The sequence below is a fragment of the Ranitomeya variabilis genome, chromosome 4, assembly GCF_051348905.1.
Source record: "Ranitomeya variabilis isolate aRanVar5 chromosome 4, aRanVar5.hap1, whole genome shotgun sequence".
Classification (NCBI taxonomy): domain Eukaryota; kingdom Metazoa; phylum Chordata; class Amphibia; order Anura; family Dendrobatidae; genus Ranitomeya; species Ranitomeya variabilis.
In genome coordinates this window covers 230,519,764-230,525,994 of record NC_135235.1, presented here as the reverse complement: position 1 = coordinate 230,525,994, position 6,231 = coordinate 230,519,764, and the positions used below count along the sequence as shown (strand labels likewise).

Sequence of the window (6,231 nt, the reverse complement as noted above, 5' to 3'; positions counted from 1 at the left end):
GCATGAAGATGATTTTCCTTCTTTTTCTACTGTAAGGTAGTAGCCAGGTAGCATGATGATCATGATGGTCAGACTGGGAATGTTCCGGAGCTATCAGCCACCAAATCCTATGTAGACATATGGTCAGATATCCGGGGAAAGGAACAAGAAGAACTCAGGAGATAATGAGCAAATATTCAGCACCAGGAAATCTGGATCAGGAGCGGCTGAGTACACAGGAGCAAGGTGTCTTCACTTACAGATAATATCATCCTGCCTGTGGCATTAATAAATCTGCACAGAGCAAATAAGAAGCAAAGAGAAACAAAGTAAACAACCTCAACAGAAAGAAAGAAACAATTCTGCTCAGGTGTCCAACCCAGAATAAAGGCTGCACCCACCAGACTGCAGCGCTTGCCCCTCCTCGGCACGGCCCACCTACAGGCAGGACCACATATAATCCAGAGGTGGTCACATCATTCATCTACTGCTCTTCTGCGTCCTGAGAATTCGTCTTCTCCTGCGGGATCTCAGCAACCTCATCCTGTAAGATACGACCTCTATAATTACAGTAGATGAATCTGCACTGATGTCGGCTTTGTACTTTGTGTATCAGATCACTATTACAGGACGCGTAGTATTAGAGCTCGTGGTTTATTGTTAGGATTCAATTATATATAACTTGTGTGTGTTGCAAGAAGTATCTCATGTAGTTGTCTATGACCGCACCTAAATAGGAATAATCGTATATAAGACGATCAAAACTGCAGCCAAATTATAACATTGGGAATATTTTAATTGTTTATATTTTAAGATATTAGGTAACATAAGCATAGGATATCCTGTACTGATCCTGAGTTACAGTTGTGCTCAAAAGTTTACATACCCCAGCAGAATTTTTGCTTTCTTGGCCTTTTTTCAGAGAATATGAATGATAACACCAAAACTTTTTCTCCACTCATGGTTAGTGGTTGGGTGAAACCATTTATTGTCAGACTACTGTGTTTTCTCTTTTTAAATCACAATGACAACCCAAAACATCCAAATGACCCTGATGAAAAGTTCACATACCCCATTTCTTAATACCGTGTATTGCCCCCTCTAACATCAATGACAGCTTGAAGTCTTTTGCGGTAGTTGTGGATGAGGTTCTTTATTTTCTCAGATGGTAAAGCTGCCCACTCTTCTTGACAAAAAGCCTTCGGTTCCTGTCAATCCCTGGGCTGTCTAGCATGAACTGCGCGCTTGAGATTTCCCCAGAGTGGCTCAATGATACTGAGGTCAGGAGACTGAGATGGCCACTCCAGAACCTTCACTTTGTTCTGCTGCAGCCAATGACAGTTTGACTTGGCCTTGTGTTTTGGATCATTGACATATTGAAAGGTAATGTATGTCCCATGTGCAGATTCTGGGCTGATGAGTGCAAATTTGCCTCCAGTATTTGCTGATAACGTGCTGCATTCATCTTTCCTTCATCTTTCACCAAGTTTCCTGTGAATCTGTAGCTCACACATCCCCAAAACATCAGCGATCCACCTCCGTGTTTTACAGTAGGAATGGTGTTCCTTTCATCATAGGCCTTGTTGACCTCTCTCCAAATGTAACGTTTATAATTGTGGCCAAAAAGTTCAATTTTGGTCTCATCACTCCAAATTACCTTGTTCCAGAGGCTTTGAGGCTTGTCTCTGTGCTGTTTTGCGTATTGTAGGCGAGATCCTTTGTGGCATTTGCGCAGTAATGGCTTTCTTCTGGTGACTCGACCATGCAGCCCATTTTTCTTCAAGTGCCTCCTTATTGTGCATCTTGAAACAGCCACACTGCTAGTTTTCAGAGAGTCCTGTATTTCAGCTGATATTATTTGTGGGTTTTCATTTGCATCCCGAGCAATTTTCCTGTCATGTGGATGACATTTGTTGGTCTACCTGACTGTGGTTTTGTTTTTACAGAGCCCCTGATTTTTCATTTGTTAATCACAGTTTGAACGCTTCTGACAGGCATTATCAATTCCTTGGATATCTTTTTGTATCCCTTTCCTATTTTATACAGTTCAACTTCCTTCTCCCGTTGATCCATTGACAATTCTTTTGCTTTCCCCATGACTCACAATCCAGAAACATCAGTGGCTGGATGAAAGATGCAAGAGTCTGTCTGGATCCCAGAAACTCACTCGGCTTTTATGCACACACACTGATTACAAGCAAACAGATCACAGGTGAGGATGTTACCTTTAGTAGCCATTCACACCCATTTGTGTCAACTTCTGTGCATGCTATCAGGCCAAAATCGCCAGGGGATGTAAACTTTTGATCAATGTCATTTGGATGTTTTGGGTTGTCATTATGATTTAAAAAGAGAAAACACAGTTGTCTGACAATAAATGGCTTCACACAACCACTAACCATGAGTGGAGAAAAGGTTTTGGTGTTATCATTTATATCCTCTGAAAAAAGGCAAGGAAAGCAAAAAATTCTGCCAGGAATGTAAACTTTTGAGCACAACTGTACATTACTGATCCTGTGTTACACCTGTGTATTAGTTGGGGATGTTCTCGGCTGTTGTCGCTCTTCCATTATTAGAATAAACCAGGACACGTTATCTGCATAAAGTTCCATAATCTTCTGATCTTGCAATTCTTGATGTTGCTTTTCCGGTTTGTTGTTGGCACAATCACCAGTTGTATCGTGTTAGGCGATGATGACATTGTACATAGGTCACAGATCACACCCTGGCCGCTCCTAACCTTACGGTATATAAGATGCTGCACTTGTAGGATCCGGCATCACCAGGAGCCGTGTGCTGTGCATCCTCCAGGTAGGTACCGAAATGTTTGCTCTTATCCACAGGAAAGATAGAATCACATTATCCCAATACCAGAGAGAAGCGCTACATCTATAGAACACCCGTCAGGAGATGGAGATTTACTTATATTCATAGCATCCAGTGGGAACCACACTGAGGATACCGGGGCTGGAGCTCCTCTTATAATGGATCTGTCACTTGTTTCATTACTGTATTAAAGGGTTTATCCCGTCGCATAAAATGTATGGATGTCAGGGAGAAAGCGTCAGAAGCCGGAGACCTTTATAAAGAGCAACTCTTCCATGGTGCTCTCCATTTATTTAAAAACCTGTCATGTAATACCACATCTCTCCTCCAGTGGCCGCTGTAGGGAATTGAGAAGCTGCACCTCCATCAATCAGTTGATTATAGGGACGGCTTCAAAATTAGACTAATCTTTTAAGTGTGATGTCAAACATTAATTGATTTTTGCAATATAGCAAGAGAAAAAAAAACTAAATATCTGATGCTTTCTCATTCTAATCCATGCAACTGATAATTTACAGAAAAACAGTGGAACATCATCGCTAAACATGGGGCGAACATCTGCAGTGCTGCTGGCATCCCTGAGTGAGTTGCATGCGTTATATCTCTGTACATTGTATTATACTATAGATATATACTAATAATATGAGAAGGAAGAATCCTTGGCTTTTTTATGTATATTTTGCAGTAGAAATATTATTATTATTAATTATTTATCTTCTTATTATCATTATTATTTATTTATTTTATTATTAAATCTCAGCTCTGCTCCTCATGGTGATCGCTGCACAATCAGCAGACAGTAAGTATTTGATATTCTCTATGATATACATGATGTCCTACATTGTATCATGACGATTATTATGTAAGGATTTGATTTTGTCTAGTCTTCCAGGATCTTCCCGTGGGCCACAGTGACAACTCCTGCTTAGAGGTGTTGTCACATCCCTTCCCCCACTTGTACTCTTCTTTTGTCGGAAGGATTTACATAAATCTCTTATCTAAAAGTGGAATCTGGAACTGGAACACTGAAGAGAAAACTGATACATTGTGTCATATCCATTATACAGGCTTCCTTCTTTATGCCCTGTGCCAGGCTCCACCCTTCAGGCCATTAGGTGGCATAACACATTGTATCAGTTTTACTCGGAGCCTTATTTTAAATAAAAAATCATGATTCCTAAACAGATATTTTATTGTTATAGGGGTTGTCCACATTTGGAGACATTATACACTATATTTTTTACTTAAAAATTATTGTCACACTCTGGATACATTAAACCTTTTGGTGCTATAATGCTTTCACAGATTCTTCCATTTAAATTTTTATGGATTATATCTGTGTGAATGTACATGTAGTATAGAGTAGGTGTGTTAATATTCTCACCGATTGCCGTCTTCTCCGGTGTCCAGTGCCGCTCTGGTCATCTTCTCAGTCCTATAACTAAAGTTTTAGTTCTCCGGATCTTGTATGAGCTGACGCCGTGAACGAGGCTCCGTAGATTTACATTGTAACAGTGACACATGGAGCCCTGTATGATCCGGCTAGATAGAAAAGTGACCCAGAATAGGACAGAGCGGCACTGGACACCACAGAAGACTGCGATCGGTGAGTACACAATACACCTACACTACATATTACATTCACACAGGTATAAGCCATAACCATAGAAACAGGAGGGTTTCTTTAAGTAAATAAAAAGTTACAAAAGTTGTAGGACCCCTTAATGACATCATAGTGAGTGCAGTTCACCCTCTTATCCTGCAGAGCTGATCCAGAGCGCGTCTTCTTTATTCACAGACCCCCAAATATTTATGTAACAATGTTTATTATTGACAAAGAAAAGACAAAACAGAGATGAAGGCTGCAGCTCACACATATTAGGCTTCTACAGCTTGTGGTTTAGGACTTATTATTATCTATGAGTGGAAGCACTGGACAAACACTAATATGCTCCTTATTGTTCTCATCTTATATTTTTACAGCCGAATGTAAAGCAGGCGAGGAGTATAATCAATGTGGGAGCGCCTGTCCGCCAACCTGCGATAACCTGGGTCGTGTAGATGCTTGTATTTTAATGTGTGTACCCGGTTGTTTCTGCAAGGAGGGCACCCTAAGAAACGACAAGGGTGAATGTGTGACTAAGGAAAACTGCTGAAGCGGGAACTGCCCCTAAAGTAGTTACACCTATTAAATCTGCCACTTTATGTCTTTGTAACAACTGATACATTTAAAGTGACTTTGTCTGAATTTAAAGAGGCGTCTTATATAAATAAAGTGATTGGCTAACCTCATTGTTTTTGTCTGTTTCAGGACTTGTACATACACAGATCTCTGACCAATCTGATCACCATCAATCTATATCATCTATTGATTTGGTTATATTTCATCTTGTATTTTATGACACTTTGAGATCACTGTGTAAGGTTCAGTAGTCATTGCCCACAACAAGAGCAGCTGTAATCTGGTGGGCTACAGAGCAGATTTGGGGATTTCGGCTCACTTTTTATAGCTTTCCTTTATGTAACAGAAGAGTGATCATGGTTGTGTCCTTTTAAAAGTCAATCACACAGTCCCTGACAATGTCCTCCAAGAGAAAGCCAGGTAATCAATAAGGGGTCCCAGGTACAGCACCCTCCAAAAGTCAGTTCAAGTGCCCCTGTAGCGCCCCCACTGCCGCAGGGCCGAGGGGTACCCGGTACCGGGCCTCTGAGTCTCTGCTCTGGGGTTGTCACGGTGGCTAGGCCCGGTCCGTGACCCTGCTGAGGGGCGCACAGTAAATGATGTGATGGATGTGGATGGTGGTGGTGGTGCGGTGCAGTAAATAACGAGGACACCAGGTTGCAGTCTCTTTACCTCTTTACTGAAGGTCTCTGGGTCCTCAGTCCGGAATACGGTTCACCAGGCTGCGCAAGTCCGGCCGGTCCAATGGCACCTCCAGAGTTCTCTTTGCAGGTGGAAAACTGTGCCTTCCTGCTAGCGCTATGTGTTGTGGTCCTCCCCTGCTGTGCTTACGGGATAGTCCCCACAACTGTTGTGTCTGTTTCTCGTGTTCCCTCACAACAACTCGATTAGATGATGTCCTGCTAATCCTCTGTCCCTCCCGGTGTTATGGTTGGGACGCACCCGTATGACGGGTAGGCTCGGAGCTCTTCCGGGACCCTAGAGTCGCCCCTCTCCACAGGTTGCCCCCCAAGTCTGCATAGGTGATTTAGGTGAGACAGCCCGCCTGTGACTGACTGTCCTGCCATTGGTTTGAAGTATTGCTTGGAGCTAGATATATGAATACTTCCTCGGCGTTCCGGCCGCCGGTTGTGCGCCTCAGTAGGATGTTGCCTCGATCTTACAGCACGACTCCTACTGGTATTCTCCTTCTTGCTCTGATCTCGTTTCTCACTCAGCACAATATATCTCGCTTCTGATCCTTT

At 42.4% G+C, this 6,231-nt stretch overlaps 1 long non-coding RNA gene across 1 annotated transcript; it reads left to right on the top strand.

Moving 5' to 3' along the window:
• The first annotated feature begins 372 nt into the window (after positions 1-372).
• Positions 373-5,097, top strand: LOC143770502 (uncharacterized). Its single transcript, XR_013214647.1, has 4 exons — positions 373-525; positions 3,324-3,387; positions 3,566-3,604; positions 4,789-5,097. It is a non-coding gene; the product is annotated as an uncharacterized LOC143770502 (long non-coding RNA).
• Positions 5,098-6,231: the final 1,134 nt, after the last annotated feature.